Below are 26,195 nucleotides of genomic sequence, written 5' to 3'. Positions count from 1 at the left end.
CGACATTTTAAGTCAATGAATTGCACCTGTACTTAGATGTACGACATTCAAAACCAAAGCATGCCTTCCTAAGTAATACTGAAGGAAGTATCCTTCACACCATATAACAGAACACTATATAAGAACAGACAGACAACAGGCCTACTGTTGTCTGCTAGATGGTATCTTTAAATCAGATAGTATATATCCCTTTACCACTTGAAATAGGAGAGCATAGAAGTGATTGATAAGCCCAATATCACACCCAGAATTCACATATGAGAAAACAAAGCCCTATCTGCTCTCTTCTGAGGATTGGACATGGTGGTAGAAACAAAGCATCTAGAAAAGAAAAGCTGCTTATTTTTTTTTTTCAACATTTTAAAATGTCAAAGACTCAGTTTATGAAGTCTAACCTAAGTCTTGGGGCAGGAAGTCTCATCAAGGCATGGATATGACCTTTGTTTCAAATTATGGAACGATCTTCAAGACCCTTTTATTTTGTTCTCTGCTTTGTTCTCGGAGAACTCGGCCAGTCCTCACCTGGTCTCAGTACAGTGTCTCGTGCCCTGGGTAATGTTAAGTGCTGTTATTACACTGATCAAAGGAACATGCTGTGGAGTGAAACAAGGCGTATCTGTTGGAGGCCTGAGCACACATTTGCTACACCAGACTTCAGACTGAATTACACACAGGAAGTGAAGCAGAGACGCTGTGTTGTAGTACTTAGCAATAACCACAGGGACCCCTCTTCAGCCCTTACACTTGACCTTTACAACAGTGATATAGTTAACTAAAATGTGGACATTAAATAACTGGTCTGCTTATGAAAAAAAAAAAAATCTGTTTAAAACGATTGGGCATTGGGCAAATATCGACTTTGTTAGTTTTGTATGGGAGGAAGGGGAACAGGAACAAAATGCTTCAGTGTTTGGTACGCAGTTACACTCTTAGCTCCACGTAATTGCACATGGGTGAATACGGCGACAACAGGCTGGTCCTGTAGAAACTGCAGCTTTAAAGGGTTAACAAAGACCGCACTTGCTGTATACGGCGGCGGAGCGGGGAGAGCGACAGTCTGAATTGTGTGACGACCCTCCCCCCCCCCCCCCCCCCAAGACAGACACACACAGACACGACACACACAGACACGTTTAGTTCTCCGTGTGCCCACCTGTTCAGCCCCGCAGGCCGGGCTCCGCCACCGCCGCTCCGCGCGGGGATGCGCCGGCTCCTCGCAAGAGGCCGTGGATGGAGATGCGGTTTCTGTAGCGATGGGGCCGACTGCGGCGAGCTATTGGCTGCCGGCTTTGTAAATTTCATTCAGTTTGGGCCAATAGCAGGAGGAGAGCGCCTGGTACAGCCTGGACCTCTCTCCCCCCCTCTCCCTCGCTCTCTCTTGCCCCCCCCCCCCGCTCTCTCCCAGCTCGCCTTGCCTTGCAGATCAGTCTCTCCCCGGCTTGGTCTCTCTGCAATAGGCAGTCACAGCTCCTACTCGCAGACCCAACTCTCGCACTGATTGCAATGAATTTTCTGCTTGAATGTAGGTCGCTTACAACCGAGAACACGAGTTTCCTTCAAATCCAGTGTTGTTGTCTTTCTTGTTGTTATTTTTAATTCCCCCCCCCCCCAACCCCCTTCGTGGTCGTTGCATTCCTTTGGAGAAGCGAATCGCGTTGGATTCCAAAAAGGAGAGCAGGAACCGTGTGTGAATAATCCCGGCTGCATGATAGCCCGAGAGGATTTCCTGAAAGAATCTGGCTCTGTAAAAAAGACCCCTATGCTTCTGCAGCTGTTCCAGTGTTAAGGTAGGAGTAATGGATTTGCCTTTTGAGTCTTCATTTTCATTTTTTTCTGTTGCTTCCCCCCCCCCCTTTTTTTTTCGGCGAGGGTGGGGGAGAGAGGGAGAGGTGTTGCAGTTGGTACTCTGGCAAAGGGCGAGCAGTTTGCTGCAGTCGTCTGTGCTTTTACTTTTCCCATCATTATAAAGCGATACTTTCTTTCTGCCATCTCCACCATCATACGCGATCTCGTTGTCACATATGCATATTTATGCAAATTTATTTCTTTTTTATCCGCTCCGGTCTCGTCCCCTATATCCCCCTTGCACCATAATTTGTTTGGAGGCATTTTGCTGCAATCAGCTATTTGGAAAGGCTCTGGGGTTCTGTGTGAGATGTTTACAAAGTAGCTCTGCCTTACAGCCAAATAAACAGAAGAGTGTGGAGGAGAGGAGGGAAAAATATCTGCAGTACAGGCAGAGAGCGAGAAAGAGCGAAGCCACAGTTTCCTGCAAGCGCGGAGAGGGGCAGGAGCGGTACCTCATGCTCTGTGTGCGCCTGTGGTTTTCAGGGAAACACAAAACCAACACGTAGGTTTTTGGTTAACCACTTCCCTCGCCACCACCACAACCACAAAAAAGCAAAAGGGGACGGGGGTGGGCGGGAGAACAAGGGAGGCGGCTGTTCAGAGGAAATCTTGGCTCTTCTTGGATTAAGCGGTTCACCCGCTTTGGCTTTAGCTCTTCCGTGGTGGGTTTTCCTTCTTCCCCTTTTTTTTTCCCTCCTTTCTTTTTTCTTCTTTTTCTTTCTTTCTGGTCTCGGGTAAAATGCCCGCTTTTGTGATGGGCATGGGTTTCCGCACGTGATGGAGCGGGGACTGGCACCGGGGAGAGCCAGCGTGCGCGGAGCGGTGGCGGGCGGGGGTGGGGGGGAAGAAAAGAAAGGAGAAAAAAAAAAAAAAGACACCACCACCACTCCCCCTCCCGCGGCTCGACAGTAAATCGCCTTCTCTGCAAAGCTGGGGCGGGGGCGAGGCGGCCTGAGGCTCCTCCGCGGCCGCCGTGGCTTCGCCCCTTCCCCAAGGGGAAAGGCCGACACCAGCCCCCCCCTCCCCGCCGCCCCAGGGAGCGGGGGCGGCCCCGCCGCAGCGGCCCTGATGGACGCCTGTCAGACAGCGGGGGGCGAAGGGGGGGGGGCGGTGGTGGTCCGTGAGGGGAGCCGCCGTTCAACACGCCCGCCCCCGCACACGTTTCCGCGGGCGCGCAGGGTCGCGGAGCGGGCAGGGCGGTGGGAAGCGAGGGGGGGTGCGGGGGGGGTGTCCCGCCGTCGTGTCTTGAGCGGGGCTAAGAATAGATGGCGGCGCGGCCGGGAAACTTGGCCGGTTTGGCCGCTCGGCGTGGCGCGGGGGGGTTGGGGGGGAGGGGAGTGGGAGCGAAGTTTGCGGGGGCCGCGGGGGGCGGCAGAGGCGGGGGGCGGCAGAGGCGGGGCGCGGCCGCCAGGTGGCGCTGCGGACCCTTCCAGCCGCGCCGCCCGCCCGCCCGCGCACCGCCCCCCCCCCCGGCCCCGCACCGCAGCGCCGAGCGGGGCCCGCCGGAGCCCCGGGGGGACAACAGCCGGGGGGCTTCAACGGGAAGTTTATTGGTGTTTTTTTTGGTTGGTTGGTTGGTTGTTTTTTTGTTTTTTGTTTTTTTTTTTTTATATCCGGATGGGGGGGGGGGGGAGAGCGGGAAGGCGGGAAAAGGTGCGGGACCGGAGGTTGGGGGTGGGGGGAGGGGAGGGCAAAAGTCCGTCAAAGGCAGGCTGAGAGGCGGAGGACCCCCCCCCCCCCCCCCCCCGCAGAGTGCGCGGTCGGGCCGGTGTCGGGGGCCAGGCCCGGGCTGTGAGCCGTGGCGGCGGCGATGCGGTGAGCGGCGGCGGGCGGTGCGGTGCGGTGCGGCGCGGCCCTGGGGAGCGCGGTCGGCGCAAGGTGCCCGCGGTTGGGCTCCGCGCCGCTGGGGGCTTCGCCGGGGTTCCGCGTGTCACACGGATGGCAGGGAGGCACGCGCGAGGTGAGGTGGTCGGTGCTTAAAGACAAGCCGCCACCAAAAAAGAAGAAGAAGCAGAAGGAGAAAAAGGAAAGGAAAAGAAAAAAAAAAAAAAAAAAGAAAAAAAAAAGCTCTTGAGCCATGTTTGAACAGCGTTGGAAGCAAACACCTATAAAATTTGCGACCGATTTTTGGTTTTTTTAACTGATTAATACTGTTCAGGGCATACGTGCGTATGTTTAGAAGCGGGCGGTCAGAAAGCAAAGCTTAGCCGGATGAATTTACAAGCAGCAACCCCAAAATGGAAATCTCTGGTATTTTTCTCCTCCTAAAACGTAAATGTAACTGCTAATTTAGATATCTCATATAAATGGAAAGGCAATTGTCCACATGCCGTGGGACACAGATTAAGTTTATTAGTTATTAGGGGTATATACCCTCTGTTTGCACTGAAGAAATACACTATTTTCTATTTTTCTGTCACCCTAAGAAAAGAAGTAATTATTTCCACTAATCTTAATACCTAGACAAGAACACAACTTTGCTTTGTAACAGGGAGCTGGTTCGGTATGTCAAATGAACGCTGCATTTCATTTTCATTTTACTTAAAAAATACGCATTTGATATTCTATCTATTATTATCCCCTATGTAGGCTTGTAAATACCTATATAGATGTGCACGAAGGCAGGACATTTCAAATATTTTTTGCTTACACTACTGAGTAGGGGGGGTTGCATGCATTGTTTTATGAATCATATTCCAATGAATCATTAAAGACTGGGAACATGAAAACATGCCATGCAGTTTCTGGTAACTCAAAACAGCAAGATCTATGATGGCATGTAATTTTCTAAGAATAATATAAAATGAAATTTAATTTTGACCTTCTCATTTTTATCATTTTGCAATTATTACCCCCTTGCGTATAAATACAGTTGTTATTGCTCTCTCTCTCTTCTCTATTCATATGCCCATATATCATATAGATGCAATTATTGTTGGTATGCTGTGTGCAACTACAGCCTATTAAGTTGTACCAGGTACTAAAACTGAAATTCAGCTTGGCATCCAAAATGCCTTGGTCCTCAAGAGGATTCTAATTCAAAGCTATTTTAAATCCTTTTTTATTTTTTTCCTTTTTTTTTCATTGAATTTAATAGCTGTTAGGTTTAGTCTCTACTGGAAAACATTCGTGTAGACAAGAAAATACTGCATTTCTGGAGGGAGTCATTACTTGCACAGTTTTGTTGTTTTGTTTTTTTTTAATGCAGCACTGTATCATAAACACGTAGACTGTAAATTCAAAAATTCCCGATGTTTTTTCTTGATCAGCAAAGTGCAGTGATGAAGTCAGTGATGAAGTGTCAATTCTTTTAAGGGCATCACAATGCAAGCAAACAAAAGCAAGCCTCATAGCATGAATGGAAGAGGCCAACTGGATTAAATTAGGACGAGTGTCAAAACGGGTGGGTTTACTGGAGACACTGTGCTATCCTATATATTTTTTATTCTTACAAAGACTTTAGCTGATCCCATGTTCTTGGGCAGATCATTCACCTGACAATTTTTACATTTGATAAAAATGTCAATCTTAATAGGCATCCTTCAGCTGAGGACATGTCACGTAGAGATGAAGGCAAGAGGCAGAAAGAGAAGCTGTTTAACTGAAGCTTTGTATTTAAGATATCATCTAGAAACAAGGATTTGTTTGGCTTTTTTTTTTTTTTTTTAACAAAAGAGTGATTCAAGGAACATTTACTGGCTGCTGCATAGAGGTTTGCACATTTGTTTTTGACAGGTTCTCAATACAGCCTCCTCTTGGCCTTTCAAACATGCATGCTGCTATTTGATGGCTGAATCACATAGTGTAAAGAACAGCTCCACCTGGGTAGGACAGGAATAAGCGTCATGCTATAACCAGCATATAATTTAGTCATTCTGTCACTTGAAGACTTGTCATCGAGATTCAAGATCTCTTCTGCATGAGTAAGATTGGTTAGTTATGTGCGCTGAATTATAAGGCTGCGAGGCCTTTAAAAATATAATAAAAAACCCCCTAATAAAACCAAAACATAAACATGAGCTGCACAAATCAATACAAGGCTTTCATGTCTGACTGCAGCTATCCTCTGTCACAGTTCGACTCAGGTGCTCTCTAGCAATGTTTGTAAAGCATTTATGCTGTGAGCCATTTCAGTCCTCACACCTGACAGGGTTATGTACTCAACTCTGTCACCTTTTAACAGTTCTCTACTTCTCATTGTATTTGTTTTAGTAGTTCCCCAGATTGGATTTGAAAGAAAAAAAAAAAAAAAAGCATCAGTAAACCTCCCTCCAAACACCAAAGAAAAAAAACGCCTTGCTGTCTAGTGGAGGAAAAACAAGTTTTATTGACAATACTCTTGGAAAATTATTTGCAATGAGATAGGGCACAATCCTAATCCTAAACAAATTTTCACAACTTGAAAATGGATATAAGAGAAAATTGAAAAATATAATTCATAGACAGTTTGCAGTGGTTGAATTTAAAAGGTCGGAAATTATTTTGGAGACGTTACAGGCAAACTCATCCCTCTTTAACTCATGTAAACTCATGGGGATGAATTTTGACATTAAAAATAAGCTGTATGTGAAAGAGGGTTACTTTGTGGCTTGCACGCATAGCTCGCATGAGGAGCGGAATAGAAGCAGCCCTTGTAGAACACTGGCTTTTCCTGTGAGATCTGCAGTGGGGCTTTACCAGTGGCATGGCTAATTGAAACCGAATGCATAACCACATGCCGGAACGATCCCTAGCTAGGAATGCTCAGATTTGTACTGTAATAATCTAAAAATAAATTGTAGTTATTCATGTCACAATGTATGATTCTTTCATTTGGCTGTCTTCTGTGCTGAGCCCACACACCACTCAGTGTCATAGGACGTATCTTGGTAAGTGTATGCCACCGACTAGCTTCAGGAGAGGGTTAGGATTTTCCATGCTTGTCTGTCTTCTGTTATTTATGTGCTCACTGAGATTTGCAACTTGATGGGGAGGCTGAGCCTTTCAAGAGAGGTAAGCTTTGAAAATGAATGGCACTTTTACTAGAAAAAAAATATTTGAGACAGTATCACTCTGAAAACTAGAGGAATACATAGCTGTCATAATTTAGTGGTATTCAAATAACTTCCTTTGAAAGAATTCTTTTTCATGGCTTATAGAAGGACTATTTTTAAATATTGCACAGATTGAGACAGAATCGTACTAAAGACTGATTCTTTTAGTAGATAAAATGTAATAATTTCATAATAATCTAACTATATAAAAGATTTGTAGAATAAAATGTTTGACTTTCTTCCCAGATTAGCCAGCAGTCAATTATAGCTTATTCTGCAGTGGCTGTTATGATTTCATGTGTAGAATGAATTAGCTCATTTTTATTTGTATATGAATTTATTTTTAAATTAAAAAAAAAAAAATTCTGTGATTTAGTTACACAAATTATTGAGACTAAGCCAGTTCAATATTTCCCCATAATAGATGACAGATGAAGTAGTAGTGGCATGACTTGATGGTAGCAAACTCCATCTAACAGTATCTTTCTTATTTGCATCTATTGAATGCAGTAGACAAAAATATGTAGCCTACTGCTTCTCAGAGCACGTGAGTCCAGAGGTAAGACCTTTCCTTTGTCCTCCAAGTGGAGGTAATCACTGTTGTTTAGAAGAGGTCTAGTACAGCCAGAAATGGAATAGGACAAGAATGAATAGGATTTCTGTCCCAAAGTGTTGCTTGAAGTGGTCTAATGGCTTGATTATTTTCAAATTGCCTGTTGCTGTAGTGTCTGGGTCGGTTACAGGACCAGTACAGACTGGAAGGAACAGATTTTCAAACTCTTGGGACCATACTCTGTAGTCTTGCTATCAAGTTAATGGTCTTTCCAAGTAAGACTGACCAGCCGTGTTGATCAGTGCCATCATGTGGTGATCTTGAGATAATGTTGCCGGACATCTCTGGGTTGGCGGATCAAGCTTCTTTATGTTTTAAAGTCAGTTTGGACCCTTAGTGAAAACATAGTCACTTTAATGGCAACAAGTCTTCTTTCAAAAAAATCCCCAAACTGTTAAGGCATGCTATGGAAGGAGCTCAAATAAATTAGTTAGATTTTCTGTAACAGGATTTCTTTTATGCTTTTGAACTCTGGTGGAAAGTAAGTGGACACACTTCAATAGCTCTTCTGTTTGGTGTTTTTTTATTCCGAAACAGACTGTGCAGTAATCATCTCCAAATACCTATTTGTTCTATTCCAATAAACAAATACTATGTTATATGTAGTACTTTTGACTTCTGATATATAAAAGCTCTACTTCCTATCCATCCAAATGTAATAAAACAAGGACAAAGCTGCTAGCCTCATTTTGAAATAAAGAATTTGGAATGGAACCAAATTCTTCGTGTCTATTTCTATATCTTCATTTCATGCTGACTTTTGTAGTCCTGATTCTAGACTTAAATTTTAATATTTCCGTAAATCTTAAGCTTGCAAAGTAGATGTTCTAGCCAGTTTTTCATCTGTTAAATAAAGTTGTTTGCAGACACTATGAAGAATTCTGCTATTAAAAAGAGATGGGAATCACTCAAAATTTACCAATATTATAATTACACATCTGAAAATTCTTTTTCTGAAAATAAATAAAATGTTTTGTCCTTTCTTTCTACTACTATACTTTACTCCACCAATCTATATTACTTATCCATGAAATACCTCTTTCGAGCACTTGGGTGTATACAGAACACGTTGCAAATTACCTAAAAAATTATATAGGGATTATGTTTATGCTTTGAGATATGATCCTTCCTTCTCTGATATGATGATAAAGATTTCCAAATCTGTCTTTTCAAATAAACAAAATTAGCATATTATTCCTATGGGACCATATAAGAGATAAGCCATATGTACAATGAATTTTTACTCATTTTCTTATTGGGTGTAGCATAGATCATTAGTATTAACATTAATATTAATTGTGTAATAGGACTGAGATTAGCAGACCATTGACAGATTAGTGTCATGGGACCAGGTCTTGTTGGATTCAGTCTACAGATTCTGACAAAAGCCTTTTTGTCAGGTCCTATGAATCAGTGGTATTAGCATAGAATTATATGGAGTATTTGCATAGAACTGGCAATGTCATACAGCTTAAAAGTTTTCTGCCAACTTCACATTAAGTTCTGCAAATGAAATTGCCTTCAAACCTTTGAAAAGTAAGAAAGCAAGCAGAAAGCTCTAAAAAATAATGCATCTTCAACCCTTCCTTGAAGAGCTTGTTGTATGTGTGGGTGATCATGCACACTAGAAAAGTATCCTAGATGATGTAGGAGCATGTACTGTCTCAACTCATGTTCTTTTGATGACTGTGTTTGTGAAGACAAATGGTTGTACAGCCTTCTATACAATTGATTTCTTCATTAAGTTCCTTGGATTTGCTTTTCAACAGAAGCTGGATACGTGTTAGTAACCAAACTGTTGGAGTACACACATCCAGTTTGTACACCTTTCCATGTGGTCATCTTGTTAGCTGTGGTTATGCTGAAGAGATAGCTTTTGCCTTCACTCCAAGCTAGCTTTGTAATACTGTTATGTTATCTCCCTGGATGTTCAGTTGTACTGGTTTTAGGTCATAGATTTTAATATTATTTTATAGGCAATTGTGACAAAAAAGGGACAAAAATCCTCTCCTGGACTCCAGAGGAATTGTGGAAGAAGAGGTGAAGCCGATGTGAATCTTTGGTACATCTACCATTACCAGACTAATAGGACTGTATCTGGATTTCACGTGAAGTCTCAGGCAAATAAAGAAAAAAATTCCAGCAACAAACAGAGGAAACAGCTAGTGAGGTATTGCTGTATGAATTGTTCCCTTCACCCAAATTTCAGAGCAGACAGTTCAATGCATTACTTCAAGACAATATTCGTCAATCAAAGTTTTGCTTCTCAGTCAGGTACATAGTCACTGATTTGGTGGTTGGAGTCTCCCAAGACAAAGATGTATCACTAATGTAATTATTATAATGTCTGCATACTGAATTTTACATCATCTACATGAAAGCAAAGATAAGTTCTCAGTACACAATGGTGTGAGGGGAGGTAGAACTTTCTGCAAATTATGCACAGCTGGGCAGATGAGCTGTGGCGCCTGTGGCTGTGAATTTGTATTAACACAGCCAGCAGTAGGTCTGCTGCCCAAATTAGAAATGTTCCATGTGTGTAGTTTCTGATGTGCAGGTGGTGAATTGGGGGGACAGATGATGCAGATTCACTGGTTTTGACAGATTAAATAATAGCAATTGGCATAACTGGAAATTAATCTTGGAGCTGGAGGAGATCTCCTTGGGGAAGAACTAGCATATTTCATGCTTATTGTAATAATATTTGCTTTAGTTCAGGTGCACGAGTTATAGTGCAGGATAGGTGGGCTTACTCCTCTAATCTGAACAGGTTAACAGTTAAGAAAATGCATTACTTTGTTTAATCTTGCACTTATTATGTCTTTTTTTTTTCCTCAAGATCTTGTAGGTGAACTATTTGAATTATGGCTTTTGAGGAGAAATGATTAGTATTTATATTGGTTTGATGTTTGGGCTTTTGTTTGCCCCTGGAGGGTGGCCATTTGGTTAGGCTTGACACTTCACGCTTTCTGAAACCAGTGGCATATTCAAGAGGAACCAGAACTTGTAAAGTTGAAGAACATACTGTCTGGAGCTAAAGATGTCAGTAAGAATGATGGAGAAATGGTCCAGTTCCATTTTGGAAGAAAATTCATGGGTTTCTTAACAACAATGATGGCATGTGTAACACAACTTCTACCTCTTAAGGCCTGAAAGCTAAGCACTGAGCATAATTATGTCTAAGATGAGGAGACTGCAATATTCCAGTTCTTACCTTTTCGTTTGTGCAAGATGAAGATGCTTCTTAAATGACTCATCCCTAACTTGGTGTGGTGTTTTCCTTGTCTTACTTCTCATCGCCTCAAGATGCCCATCCTAGTCAGAGACTGTAAATAGGCAGTGTGTTGCAGGCCGATTACCAGTTTCAAAGGAAGGTTAATAGGATTATCTTTCACAGAAAAAGAATATTAATGGGGAAGAGTGAGTGGGATGAAGTAAGAAGTCAGTTGCAGTTGGGACAGAGTCTCAAAACAAATACAGGGTGCTCACTAAAGAAACAATATGAGAATGTAAGAAGAGGATAGGAATGTGGGGATGACACATAGGGACAGCAGACATACTAGAGCATAGGGAGTAGGCTAGTAAGAAGAATGACAGTTCAAATACTGGATTCTGGAGAGCTTCTGATAGCGAGAGATGAGTCAAGGCAGACTTACAAAAGGAGGTGATGCTTTTGGATGTAAAAGTTTGGTTTAGTCTGAGGGGCTGCAGTATATTAGAAATAAGTTCACTGTATGTATCAGGGTAAAAATATGATTTTTAGTATCATCATTGCTCTGTAGGTATCTAGATTGTACTCTTTGAAATTGAGTTTGTTTTCTTCTGAATAATCTTTTAAAATATTTTTTTGTCCAAATAAGGCATTTATTAAAATATCCCCATTGCTTTTTAAGGAATCCATATCCAGCGGTATCATCACGGAATATATTTCTATTTAGGATTGTTTCTTTTTTTGTTTTTATCCCATTTTCCCCAAGAATTATAATAGGTCATCTCTTCTGTTTAATTTCAAATACATGGGGGTTTTGGGTGTGTTTTTTTTTTCTTTTTTGATTTGTTGGGTTTATTTTGTTTTGGTTTGTTTTTTTTTTTTCCCAGTATGGCAAGTTTTACTATTAACCTGCAGTTCCTAAGAGAAATTAGTCTTGCAGAGAAGTGCATGCAGAATGTGGAGAAATTTACCTGGGATTATATAAAGGCAGGTTTAACAAACTATGTGGGTTTTGATGCCTCTGTCACTGGTACATGGAGGGGGAGGAAGAAATTAGAGTAAAATGTATCTTCATCCTGCTCATATACATCTCTCAAAGATGTTAATGTAATAGTTGATGAAGAGTCTGTGCAGGGGCTGCTGCACTATTACCTCACATCTAGTCATACTCCATAGTTACAAATCTTTTCTTTGATCACTTGTAAAACCAAAACAGAATTCACATACCTCTGCCTAGCCCAAAATGTCATCTTTTAAAATAGTAGATCTTTGGTGGGACATAAAGCAGCCAGAAGAATTCAGTTTTTCCTCAGAATAATACTAGCCTTCCTTTCATGTCCTTAATAAACGAGCTTCCCCTCTACACATAAATGGACGTACTGCATACATCATCAGTTTAAAGAGGCATTTTTCTTCACTTGCTGTGAGCTGTATATCTAAAAGATTACAAGCATGACTAAGAACTCATTAACACTGTTTTTACGTTGGTTTATACCATTGTCTTCAGTGGCACTGTGCCTAATATTTGAGTGTCTAGAAGTATTAATTTAGTGCTTAAAAAAAGATAGTCAGGTTCCAGGATTTTTCTTCTCCTTTTGCAGCTAACATCTCATCATTTAATGTATTAATTTGGCAGGAGTCTCTTTTCAGCTAAGAAGAACTTGTTCTCTGCGGAGTAAATTGTTTACCAGCCAGCCGTATGTGTTTGCCCTAGTGAATGTGAGTGAAATGGTCCATCACAAATTCATGTAACTGCATTAACCTTCTTGACACTGTGACTCTGAAAAGTTAAGACAAGGAGAGAGGCGAATGACAGGAGGTGGTGAAAATGAGATTCTTGAACATGACACACATTTTACTATGTGGAAATAGCCTTAGAACTTAAGCAAATGACTTTTAGAGATAAAATTATCTTTTACATTTATTTGTTCTCTTTAGATGATTGATGTTAAACAGGAAGATTTTGTTTTATCAGAATTTAAAGTCAGGTGGAAATGTTTTAAATTCTGACTCCCTGCTAATTTCCGGTATGTGCTCAGATTTTGTGTTTAGACAGGTAGAAGTTTCATGTACAGAGGATGAAAAATGAAATAGAGGAGGAAAAAAAATCCACTACAACCTACTTTATTACCTTATACCAACTTATTTTTCTGCTCTGACATGCACCAGGATTGATTATTTATAGTACATACTTTCCATGAATAAATAAGCACTGGATTTTATATAAGAAGATATCTCAGCCCAGAAGTACTTTTCTAGGGAAGACTGAAAAAAAGTTTGGCTGAAGAGCTCATTTTTTTCGTAGAACAATATTTTGTCCTTATTTGAAATAAAATAAACATTTTTTCCACAAAAAAAATACATAGAATAGATCAGAAAAAGATAAAGAATCTAGACTTTGTCTATAATGTTATGTGCTTTCCAGAGTCTTTCATCTATCTTTGAGAGTAGTTTTGGGGTTTGGATTGTTGGTTTTTGTTTTTGTTTGTTTGTTTGTTTGTTGTTGTGGGTTTTTTGTGTTTGAGTTTGTGCTTTTGTATTTGTTTGTTTGTTGGGGTTTTTTTGTGTGTGTGGGGAAGGGGTGGAGAGGAGCAAAGGAATGAATTTCTTTTTGTTTGTTTGTAGTTTTGATTTGGCTTATGTTCTGTAGGAGAGGAAATGGCTTTCAGGTATCTAGACTAAGAAAACTCCAAACCTGCAACACTACTCAATGCTGCTTCAGAAATGCACATGACAGCCACTTTGTGAAGGAGTGGAGGAGAATGTGAGCCTTGCCCAAATACAGAATCAGGATATACCTCAAGCACTCAGACTGGGAAATGCTTCTGGGTTCTCTGGTATGTATGTAACTAAAGACATGCCAGGAGTCGCTCTGGCCTATCTGCCATGATTTTGAAGGTAACAAATTGACTTCAGCTCTTTTCTTTTTCCTGGGCTGGCAGTCTAGAGCTATAGGAAAGCAAGCTCATTCTAGATTTTCATAAGTATTTTTACACAAAGGATGTTGGGACAGGCTTACATACACAGAATTTTATTAGTGTGGTCTAATGATGAATGTTACTTTAGGCAGAAAATACAAGAAAAATAGGAACCAAATGGGAGAGAGGAAAGAAAAGACCACTCTTCCCAGGGGCTGTTCAGGAAAAGCAGTGTCAATGATGGGGAGTCCCTGACGAACACCTTTCTCTGCAGATTTCCTCTGTTGCAGCAGGTAGAAACAATGAAGATGGCAAAGCTGGTGATTTTTTTTTTTTTTTTTACATCCTTCTCCCCTCACACTCCGTACTCAAGACCATGTGAAAATTCCCACTGGTTGTTTCAATTCTTGATGCTATTAGTGCCAATTGGAGGAAGGTAATTTTTAGATTCAAGTGTTACACATTGATTATTAAAATTTATTATTGGATAATTTTTACTAAATATTTAAATGATTATTATCTGCTGTGCACTATATTTTGGTTTTCTCTACTATAAACTATGGTCTACAAAACAGAAGGTAAGGGAAGCTGGTGCGGTAGGGTGGGCAAAGGAGGGTAGTTGTTTCCACGAGTGCCTACCATAACAAAACTATTGGGATTTGCAGTTGCAAGACTGTGAGAATAACAACACAAGAGCTAGAGTTTGAGAACATCAAGGGAAACAGAAAAATACTGTTATGGAGGATCTGAAAAACACTGCTTCAATGGCTTAGGGGACAGCTTACAGAGCTGTGAACTGCAGAGCCTTGGCATTACTAAGGCTGAGGTGCTAGCAAAACATGCCTTAACAGCATTCAGGAATCAAAACTTCTATTAGGTCACTTAAGCTTAAGAGCAGAGATATGAAAATTAGGATCACTAGAACTTTCTCCTGAATATTGCCTTTTCCTCAAAAAGGGAGAGTAGAGACAATTCCAAGGGTTTTGTTTGTCTAGCTTGGTCTAGGCAAAGTCATAGCATATCAGTAGAATACCTTTATTTTTAAATGATTTAGTGATCTTTTAAGACATAACCCACCTGAATTTACCTTATGTTTTGCTATATTTATATAATTACAACCAGTACTTTTTTGCACACTGTTTCAAAGTATAAGGTGACTTTGTATCCCCTGATATCTTCTAGCATTTCATAATGTATCCTTTGCAAGGAAGGGTGACCTCTCTTCCCATAAGACTATAGCATTTATCAAACAGTAACTGCCATGGTACATTTAGGTGCACTATAACGTTGTAAATCACCACAAGATTGCCTGATATCCACATTACCCGATTCCTCAAGGTATTCCAAAATACAAAATCTAGCCACAGGCATTAACAACACATACAGTGATTGCTGTCATATCTTGGTGCTGTTCCCAGAAATGCCACATTCAGAAAGCTGTGCTTTGAGGAATGATGTTGCAGGATCAGATGGCTAAATTCACTAGAAGCTGAGATATCACAACAGGCAGTAAAGAGTTATCCTTGATGATCTTGGCTTTTGTAGTTGCAAGCACAGTGCCCACAGAATTTCTTGAGCTGGATACCAACTGATTCAGTCTTCCAAACTAATCCCAACAGTAGCATATCTTTTTTCATCACATCTTTAAGCCTAGCAGTAGTTTTCTTTCCCGAAAAATCTGTGCATTGAAAGTATACAAAAGTTTCTTAATAGTCCAAGTAACTGCTTTAGATCATAAGATCAGTTGTCCAGTGGCTGGATGCCTCAGACTAATTATTCTTAGAGGTTGGCTGATGCAAACTAAAGAAGCTGAGAAATTGTGACTGTGTAGATTCTGGACTATTCTGATAGAAGAACTGGAGAAAAAACGACCACCACGCCCCTCAAAAAAAGAATGAACTGAAAAAAAGAACCCAAAACCCGAACGAAAAAAACCCCCACCTTTATTTTACCATATGCCTCACTCTTTAGCAGTTGATGAAAGATCCTTGAAGGGCTGCTACTCTGTTTCCTACTGTGAACTGTGTATGTGTTAAATGAGACTGTGTCTAAATTTTTTTATCAAATACCTGTTGAATATATTAAACAAACTGGGAGAGCTAGGAAGGAATGCATTATATTTTTAGGGCCACACATTATAGATAATCAATTCATTCTCTCATGTGCTGAGCAGTATGACAAAAATTTCGTGCTGACTTTTTTTTTTTTTTTCCCCTACACTTGGTTCAGTAAATATGACTTTGGCGTGAGACACCAACAGCCTCTGGATTTCAGTGATTTCTCTACTGGTGAATGAGCATCTCAAAGATTTCTCTGTGAGATCAATAAGAACTCTATCTGTTTGCCAGTGCCCTTTATTTTCTAAATAAGGCTTTTATACCGCTGGTTTAGCTCAGATGCCACGGAAACCCAGTACTATAGTTCCGAATCTCTTTGAAATGCAGTGAGTTTTGGTTGTATCTAAGAAAAACTACAACTAAACTTAATATTTATTACTCATCCTTCAGTCTAGATACTATCAGATGGTGATTAGATTAACTGTCTAGTAGGATCATTAAAAGTAAATGCAGATGATTGGTAATATTTTTCTAAAGTTTTTAAGGAAAGTACTTGCTTGAGTTCCCTGTGGGATGGTGCTTTTTGCATACGACAGAAGTCTGCTTTCAAACTGTAGACAGTTGTGTGCAACTAGTTATTCTAGACTCTCATTGCAATTTCTGGGAAGAAGTAAGGACTTTGGGATGCAATTTACCTTTTTTAAGGTCTTCTTTAGAATGACATTAGCACTTGTGATTAATGTTTGTAAGCAATAAATTCATCAGGTGAAACATGATCAATAAATGTAAATATGATCTTGGTCAGTTTACAGTATTCTGCAGACTATATGCTGTTGCCTTTTCTATTCTAAGGCCTTCTCTGAGACACTCGTGTTATTTCTAGAGCAAAGATCCTTTACAATTGTGTTTTATTGTTATTTCTGTTATATAAAGTTACAGATCGCCTTTTAGCATAAAGGACTGCGCTTTTCATGGCAATATAGTTATTGACATTTGACCATTTGTGTCATTTTCAAACCCATTCTTCTTATGAAGGTGTGGGATTGTTGCATGTCTGATATGCTTGAATGCCATTGATAGTCTAGGCTCTATCTTTAATCTGAGGTTATTGCTGCACATATCAGAGGCCTGAATCATCAAGACTATTGTCCTTTTTGAACTTTTGCATGCTAGCGGGTTTTTCACAGTTTGTTGTGGGTTATTGGGGTCAAGAAGCTTCTTTCTTCCATCCAACATTTTCATTCAGTGGGTTTAGTCATATATGAAAAATAGAAGCTACTCAGTTATATGCATATCTGATCAGATGACTATCAGATGCATATCATTATGCATGAAAGAAAGAGATCATTTTGTATGACGGTTATCTACAAGTAAATTCTGTGTGAGGCACACTCCCGAAAAAATGTGTGGAGGTGTTTCATAGGGTTTTCAATTATTCTGAGTTTAAAATGTGTGAAAAAAAAAAAGTAAATACAGTAGGCATAGTATTCCATCATTATTGGAAATAATTATAATGGATATATTTTACTATGGCTGAGGTTTATGGATTCAGACTACGATCTCTTATTCTTTTGCAAGTTTTGCTAAGCAGAAAACAGTGGAGATGGCTGAATGTGCGCATGTAGTGAAGTGCAATGTAGAGCAGTTACATTTAGAGGACTAAGTTCACGATATAGTCACTGGAAATTTCATAGGTATTTCATAGGGAAAATCTCCATGTGGGTTGCCTGCCTAAATGTATTTAACTCAAGACATAAAATTTAAACTTCCAAAAGCAGCAATAAAACCAGCAGTTTCCGTTTTTAGCCAACCCTGAATGTTCTAAACCTCTAACTTTTTTTTTTTTTTTGGTGTTATGAATTAGTTGCAATATGAAAATTTGGAAGCAGAAGACTAGCTTCATTATTTATAATCATGGTTGAGCACGTTATATAACCCTAATTAATGACAAATATTTCAATTCCATTTTAAAATTATACCAAAGGATAGCAATCAAGGGAACAGCTAATATAGTGGTTGTTGCAGCACAGGTTTCTCAATTCAACAGCAACAGTTACTATTTCTCACATGAAAAGAGCTAAAGGATTAGATACGTTTGGATTATGGATTTTTTTTTTTAGTTGAAACTCACAGTAAAATATTATTTTTCAAATAAAGCAATTTCAAGTTCTAATAAAAAAAATAGTACGTCTATGTCTATTCCTATGTCTATGTATTCTTCTGCTCTTTTAATATTTTGATGTTTTTTATTGCCAAACAAAAGATTGCATGGATCAACTTGATAATCTTGAATGGGTTCTATGAATAGCTTTTTTTTTTTCATTTTTTAAATGAGTGATTTTAAAAAAAAAAGTAAATTGCAACAAATTCAAACTCAAATTCTAAAAAAGGATAAAAAATGACCATCTGTAGTGGTTTGTTTACTGTGAACATCTGCCTCTTGAATACCAGCTAGGGAGGTTTGGTTTTGTGAGAGCATATATTCCAGTTGGATTCTTGAGTGAAACAGTAGCATTTCTTTGTGCATAGATAATCAGATAGTGATAATTTCTGTTTACATGTTTGGAAGCAATTACATAACAAGAATCTAATTTCAAAAGAATATGATCTGTCTTTTCTATAGGTAGGATTTTTTCTCAGTATCTCAAGTTCAGTTTTAACTTCTGAGAATAAAAAAAAAAAGCAATAAAATTGAAGGCCTTCCCTAACATAATGCAAAGTTAAGAGCTCTATTAAAAAATAACAGCAAGCATTTTCCATGATGTCCTATTGTTTACTTATGAGATTTAATAACTGAATTATTAACTAAAACCAGCTGATGACTACAACAAAAACATTTGTCACTTGTCCATCTATGAGTCTCAATTGCATCTTGGGTTAATAGAAAAAAAGAATGAAAAAGAACTGCAAACTGCAATGGTTTTATGTGTTTATAATACAGGTTATGTATTAGCGGAAAATCAAGTGTATTTGTAAAAACTTCAAATGGTTACTCACATGCAGAATATCTTTGTTAGCATAGTTACCTATGGTGAGAAAATTTTCTACAAATAGGCAATTACTTTTTGAAAAATAACGTACACAACATTTGGAGTTTGCAGTGCTCAAGAAAGACAAGGATTTTATTGCTGCAGTGGTTTGACACCAGAGGGGTCTTTTGAGGTATTAGTTTTTCGAAGCTTTTGAAAATCAGGCCACTTACTTAGCTGCCCGGTGTGAGCTTTTACTTTATCATTATCCTCCATATTAATATTGACCACACATGCATGTTTCTGGAGCCTGTGTGTACTCAGAGTAGTACTTCTACAAATATTTTGCAGCACTGTTCAAGGTGTAACTCCAAGTTACTTGGAGAGCCGGACTCAGTACACATGTCAGCACAGGGACACAACGGTGCTCTTTGGTCCTCCAGATGCTGGGTGCTTTGCTGAGGCATAAAGTTCTCTGACATTCAGCTTCTGGGACATGAACTGTTGTCTTCCCACAGCACTACAATGTAGCACGTGATATACCAGTTTGTTCAGAGTTAGCTTTGTTTCTCTTTATGACTCACGGTATATGTTCAGTTCTTAAAGCTTTTTGGGGTAAAGTTTGCCTTGTGGTTTGCAAAATGGCAGCAGTTTTGCTTTTGTGCAACAGACTTTTAAAATATGTTTCTCTTTAATGCTGTACTTGAGACCTTGTGATCGTTGTTGCTGTCACAACCGTGCTCTTAGGTGTGATTTTTAATTTTCCAGTAGCAACTACCGCTGAGTATAGTTACCTATGTCCTGTCAGAATTTTCTCCCAAAATTGTGTATCCAATAGGCTGCAGCCAAGTATGAGACAGCAAATATGAGACATGAATACTTGTACCGACTTCTGCAGTCTACTGATCTCATGAGGACTTTTATTGACTTCAAAGGGCTCTGGATCAATCTTTTAGTTTCTGCTCAGAGCAACTGTAGCCTTTCTTCAATTTTGGGAACTAAAATACTAAAAGGGTAGTATTCATAACTCATTCACTCCTGAATATCTGTATTCTTCCAAGTAACAGCAGGGCAGAGGAAAGCAATTGACTTCTCAACCAGATAAGTGGAAAGAGAGTGGAGATATTGGACTCCTGACAATCATAAATTTGTTTTTGTTATGACCTGTAATCAACATTGTATGATATAGCCTGTTGCTATTGCAGGCAGGAGATCTAAAGATGACTGACAGCCTTGAGCAAGCAAGGTCTAGCCGAAAACAGAATGTTCTAAATATAGAACAATGACTTTATATATAGCCTTACAGTGAGAGACATCTTTTCATTTCTCACCCTGATGGGAGACAAGAGAAGATTTATTAGTCTTTTGGGAAGGTTTACAATCTTCAGCAAATATTCCAAGACACTGGAAACATTTTAGGCAACTTACTCAGTTCATATAATGGAGTTTAAATAAATTTACCAACATATTGATTTCCTGCTCTGGGGAAATTTAAGGGCTTTTATTATTACTGTGTTTATTATTAGCTTGTTCAATTAATTATTTTACACTGTCTGGTGCTAATTTTGGAGAATTCTAAATCTAATAGATTCAGTTAGTACACGGAGTGGTTGATTAGCTGAGGATAGAGATAATCCAGTGTCAGGGGCTCATGCATCTCTTGTGGGTGTTCCAGGAATCTATCATCCCTCTTAACCTTTATCTAACATTTGCTACATGGTTCATTCAACACAATCAAACTATAATGAATGATTAAGTTATAATTAATGAGTTTAACTTTCTGCATTTGACTTAATTCTTAGTAGAAACATTAAAAAAATGCATTTATTGCACAAATATCTTTTGAATACCTCAAACTTATCAAAAGGATTTAGGGCCACATTCTCACCTATTATATATGGCTTGAAGACAGCCTCAAGTCATCAAGTGTGAGGAAGGCACATGGAGTTCTCTGCTAAATTCTTGGCTCAGTGTTTACTTGTCTGAGATTTGTTTAAGGAACTTGTGAATCAGTTTGCTACAATAAGAATATATAAGTGGGTATGTGTACGTATAGATAGGGAGACATTAGTTTTAAAAGAGAAGATAATCAAAACCAGGAGAGGCATGAAGGGAAAGCTATTACACCATTAGATATGTTCAGAATGTTGATAGGCATATAGTAATCCCTTTGGTTGGGTTTGTTTGGTTTTTTTTGTTAGTTTGTTTGTTTGTTTTTTCCTCTAGCGCACCCAGCAAATTAAGAAGATGAGGTGAGAGAGAAATAATCAAAATAATTTACACTGTAGAAGATGTATAGCAAATGGCAATAACAAGTTGAATGGTGATATGTTTTGTTATATATGCATTATATTAGTCTGCAAGTATAATTCAGATGAAAAAGATACAACAATCATAAGTTAAAAAGCAGCATGCTTAAGGTTTCTTGGGAAAATCACAAATTCTTCCAGATTGTGCATCCAGAATGTTAAGTCAAAAAAACCCAGGTAATTTATTTTCAAATTATATCCTTTAGTAATGTCAAATCATAAGGGGATCAAATTAAGATTGCCTTCGTAAATTCAGTTCAGCTTTCGAATTCAAAATTTTGCAAAAATCAATGATGTTCTTTCAAGTTTATAACTTTGTTGTTTTCTGTTGCTTTTTTTGTATGGTCTTCACAGAATATTGTAAGTTATAGGAAAAGAAAAGAAAACCAAAAGCCATAAGACGCTAAGTACAACATTTACCACACCTTCTGCAAAACACCTTAAAGTCATACTTTCAACACTCAACATGGCCTCTTGCCACTTGAGGACTTCACATTGCTCAGCTGACAGTAATCTGGTAGTGAAGAAGGAGGTTGGGCTGCAGGTGCCAAGTCCCAGTTGTAGAGGGAACCTAGTTTAGTTTTCTGCCCCAAAAATGCCATCTCACCCCCTGTCCCTGCCTCATTTGCTTCCTGAGATCAGGGAATGAGGTCGGTCATTAGATTCCGATCAAGACAGGATCCCTTCTCTTTTAGTCTCTTCATGCGCTCCCAATATAATAGTAATGCTGGTAGCAGCTGCCATCCTTGCTGTTATGTCATGTTTTGCTTGTAAAAAAGGATACACATTTTAAAATATTTGCTTTTTTATATACTGTGATTTTGGTAAACTGCCAAAACTTTCCTGAAAACAGATAGTGAGAGAAGGGAAAACTGATAGTTTCAAGTAGAGCCCAGATAAGCCAGAATGGAATTTAATTAGAGGAAGAAAGGTTTCCAGAAAAAAGAATTTTCTCCTCACTGAATTTGAAGGAAGAGAAATATGAACCTTAGATATAAATTCTCTGTAATTTTCTGTCATTGCTCTTTGTTACCAAAGTAAATTCTGTCCGTATTCAGACTGCAAGCTGGGGTAGGATTTGGAACAGTTGGTGCAGACTGGGCTGTGGGCAGGTTGAGCCATGATCCGGAACTGCTCTTTAGTCCCTTTTACTTCTTTCTTCCTGTTTACTCCTACATACAGTTATTTTATCTGTTGGAAGGAAACCCCACATGTGTAAAAAGGAAGGGAAGTGTGATTTTACTAGAAGGCCTTGTGATGTAGACAACTGTGGGGACGAGGCTTAGAGGAAGCCAGTGGAGACAGAGCCATTAAGCGTCAAACTTGGAGGTGCTCTCATAACAGTCATATGAAACACAGTCTTGCGGGTTTCAAATGTGTTTGTATTTGCACACAAGGCTATGGTTGCCAGATAGAGACTTAAGTGCTTTTCTCTTCTTGGCAGGGAGGCTCGAAAGAGGTGTAAGTGTACCTATGTCCTGTTTCGTGTCACTGAATTCTTTGTAGTGCTGGAAAAGGATGGAGCTGTTTCTTTCCCCTTATTCTGACTCTGTGACTTTCCATTGATAGGCAGATGATTCTGTATCATGATTTAAATCAAGTGGGAAAGAATTAAAATATGTTTCTTCCCTTGTCTCATCTGAGGACAGAACAACCCCTGGAGATACAGGACTAGCAATCCTTTTTCTACTTGACTTGAATGAGGCTGTTGCTCAGTTTTGCACAAAGATACTCACTTGAGTTGTGGGAGATTATAGTTTAAGCTGGTCTTCAGTTGCTAATACCAAATGACACTGCTCCATAAGGAGAAATAAGGATCTGAGTAATTGATGAAGTGATTCACTGGCATGAATTAGACATAACCAAACACTGAACATCTGCTATAACCTTTGCAACAGGAGTCTGGCTTCTTTGAGTCAGGCAAGACTCTCATTTTGATGGCATATTCAGTCTTTCTCAAAAAAGGCACATTTACATATCACAGAAGCACAAAATGACTGACTAGTTGAGGTTGGAAGGGACCTCTGGAGATCATCTTGTCCAATGCCTCTGCTGAAGCAGGGACACCTACAGCAGGTTGTCCAGAACTATGTCCAGACAGTGTTTGAATATCTCCAAGGAGGGAGACCCTACAGCCTCTCAGGGCAAGCTGTGCCAGTGCTCATTTACCCTTATAGTAAAAAAATGGTTCCTGATGTTCAGAGGGAACCTCTTGTGTTTATGTTAGTACCCATTGCCTCCAGTCCTGTCGCTGGGTGTCACTGAAAAGAGCCTGCCCCCATCCTCTTTGCACCCTCCCTTCAGTTATCTGTAAACATTAATAAGATCCCCCTGAGCCTTTGTCTGCTCGTCTAGTCCAGACTCCATCAGCTTCTCTAGGAGGATCTTATGGGAAACAGTGTGGAAAACCTTAATGAAGTTCAGGTGGACAATATCCACTGCTCTCCTCTCGTCTAAAAGCCAGGTGTTCCATCATAGTTTATCAATCTAATAAAGCATGACTTGCTCTTGGTGAATCCATGCTGACTGCTCCTGATGACTACCTTGTCCTCCATGTCCCTGGAAATGGATTCTGGGATTAGTTGCTTCATCACATAAAGTTTTTAATTAAGAAAATATATCTAGAGAAATCTATTTAATCAATACTTGAATGATTCTAGCTACACTGTTTGTTTTTAAAGACTGCTAAGATGATCCTATCACATTGCTGTTGTACTTTGGGTTTGTTACTGTCTACTCTTGAACCCAATCACAAGTTATTTTTGTGATAACATTGTCCATTCTTTGTTGCCAACCTTTTTGAGATGAGGAAGGAGGCTGGAAAAACACATTCCTTCCAGTTTAACTTGTGTGGGTTTTAGTCCATAGGTCTATGAAGGATGTGATTATGTCTGCCCCTAGCTTGTGATGATAATCTCTACACAGGTAAAAACTACTTAGAAGAAATAAATTATGAAATACCTTTTTCAAGGAGAAAGGGCAGGTGATAGGGAAGGAGGTCCAATGTCAGTGTAAAAGAATGCGAATTACATCTAAATGGTCTGAGGCTGTAGTTCAGTGATGACCACCTTTATATATTTATTACAGATCAAGACATTTATTTTCACCTGATGATTTAATGCAAAATGCAGAGAGATGGAACCAGTAACCTCATTGCCCCTTCTTTATATAATGCTTTCTACTAGGATGAAAGCCATTCTTATTTTATTTCATTTTTGATTGCTCAATTTTAAGACAATTTGTCGTGTTAAAATTTCAGTTAGGTAATCTCAAAGTTTAGCAAGGTTTGTAAAGAGAGTTATCATCACTCATTATACCAACAGATATAACTCAAAAAAATGATGAGGTTCGGGATGCAGAAGACTAAGGGGCTGAAACAAAAGCAGCAAACTTTACAATGAATACATGCTAGCAACAAATGTTCTGAGTGTTACCTCCCAAGGAAATGTAAATACAACCCCTTTCACAACATGATTAATCTATCAGGTACACTATTTGAGAGGCAGCACCTCTGTATCCGGTATAGGTGCTAAGTAGGTGGCTCAGTCAGGTAAAAAAACGTAAAGATAGGATATAACAAAAAATGAGGGCTTCTCCAGAGAAGAAACATAGAGTCTATAGTAAGATTCATGTCTCTGTGGAGTCTGTAATTTTGAGTACTCATTGGAGTTAAGGAATTTAGTGCTTGGGTTTATCTCGGAGGTTTTAGTTAGTCTGGGTGGAGAAATGGAAGTTTCAGCAATAGAGGAATGTTATAAAAAAAACAGTGGTAAATAGTTGTTTCTATTCTTGACTGATTGTATGAGTTTACTCTGCTGCAGTGCTTGGTGTGTGTTTTTGTTTGTTTGTATGTTTGTTTGCTTTTAATCCACATAGTTTCCATGAAGATGGCTGGGGAAAAAACTTATCACAGGCTTAGGAGATGTGGATTTTGGTGATTCTGTTATGGGTGGAATTAAGCCTGCCGCAAGGAAATCCTCCTTATTTGTTTCTCATCATATGCCTGGTTAAAGTTAGAATTTTATGCTGCAAAAGCAGTTCACTTTTGAACTTGGTAACGTTGTACCGCGGCATCACAGGGGCCAGGAGTACTGGGGGTTCCCCATGGTGGGTGACGGCAGGGCCTGGCAGCCAGGTCCTGTCCCACCCCCAGCCAGGCACAGGGCAGCCAGGGGCACTGGGACAGCCCCAGGCCTGGGCATTGAGGACCACCCTGGGGACAGGCCAAGGCTGGGATGTGGGCCTGCTGGTGGGCCCAGCTCAGGAGGTCGGTCAGGGCAGGGCTGTGGGGAGCTGTAGACCGACCCTGTTGCAGCATCGCTGGGGCAGGGGCTGACGGCCCCGAGGCGGCTGACATGGGGTCCTGGGGCCTGGGCAGGGTGAGGGGTGCACCTGCCTGGGCATCTTGCCTGGGCAAGGACAGTCGCGGCTGGTGGTGCCCTCGGGGACATGCTAGGCTGAAAGGTGTTCTGTGAATATTTGTTTTGGAGATGCAATATAGGTGGGTCACATTCTATGATTTGGTTTACAAACATTTTAATTTCATTCTGGACAACTGGAAAGCACCGTGAAGATGAAAATTATAAGAGCTCAGTTTTTAAGAGAAGGAAGTCTCGGAACTTCTGGCGATGTGGCCCGTTGGGGACATCTGCCTTGTATCTCTGGCAACTTCTCAGTTATACCAACACTGAACTGGAATAGCTCCCTGTGCCTGTCCTATCCATCGGAAAGATGTTTAGATAGTATAGGAATGGAAATTTATGCAGCTAGATAGACAGAGACCTAAGTGCAAACAGATTTTGTTGCGCTGATTTCAGTTTGATAGCTGGGATTGTAATTTCTCTCACTTTACACTGCATTTTTTTGGGGAGGGTGTGTGAAAAAAGCTCAGCTCAGTGGCTTATATTTTGACTGTGCATTAACCAACAATGGTAGTATCTGACACATCATTTGTGTAAAGATAAGAACTTTTTCACTTACGAATCTTCATTGAATGAATTTTCAGTCATTCCAGTCTTTCTGACTATGAAATTTTAAGAGAATTTCTTCCTGAATTACCTCCCATCTCATATGGGGGAAAGGCAGATATATTTATAAGAGCTTGCTCGTGCACAGAGATATATATGTGATTTCATCAAGGGTAATTGCTTTACTAGTCATAATTTGGAAGTGACACAGATAGTCAACGTTACCTCGAGCATAGCAAGAGCCTTGCTGTAATAAATGTTTAAGTGCCT

At 39.8% G+C, this 26,195-nt stretch overlaps 1 protein-coding gene and 1 long non-coding RNA gene across 4 annotated transcripts in view; one reads left to right on the top strand and one right to left on the bottom strand.

Annotated features, from left to right (window-relative positions):
- LOC134518405 (uncharacterized) overlaps nucleotides 1–1,296 on the bottom strand; it is a 31,097-nt gene extending 29,801 nt beyond the window's left edge. The window contains exon 1 of the long non-coding RNA XR_010071952.1: nucleotides 1,154–1,296. This is a non-coding gene — a long non-coding RNA (uncharacterized LOC134518405). The remainder of the gene's footprint in view (nucleotides 1–1,153) is intronic.
- Nucleotides 1,297–1,402: 106 nt separating this feature from the next.
- Nucleotides 1,403–26,195, top strand: part of NLGN4X (neuroligin 4 X-linked) — a 189,334-nt gene continuing 164,541 nt past the window's right edge. For 2 of the 3 annotated variants that reach the window (XM_063341143.1, XM_063341113.1), the window contains exon 1: nucleotides 1,403–1,787. The gene's annotated coding sequence lies outside the window, so the exon portion shown is untranslated. Of the gene's footprint in view, nucleotides 1,788–2,452; nucleotides 2,511–26,195 lie in introns of those variants that run through there. The other variant, XM_063341137.1, reaches the window with a different exon arrangement.

This window comes from Chroicocephalus ridibundus, chromosome 1 (genome assembly GCF_963924245.1).
Source record: "Chroicocephalus ridibundus chromosome 1, bChrRid1.1, whole genome shotgun sequence".
Lineage (NCBI taxonomy): Eukaryota > Metazoa > Chordata > Aves > Charadriiformes > Laridae > Chroicocephalus > Chroicocephalus ridibundus.
Note: the sequence above shows the minus strand (reverse complement) of the source record. Positions and strands in the feature narration are given on the sequence as shown.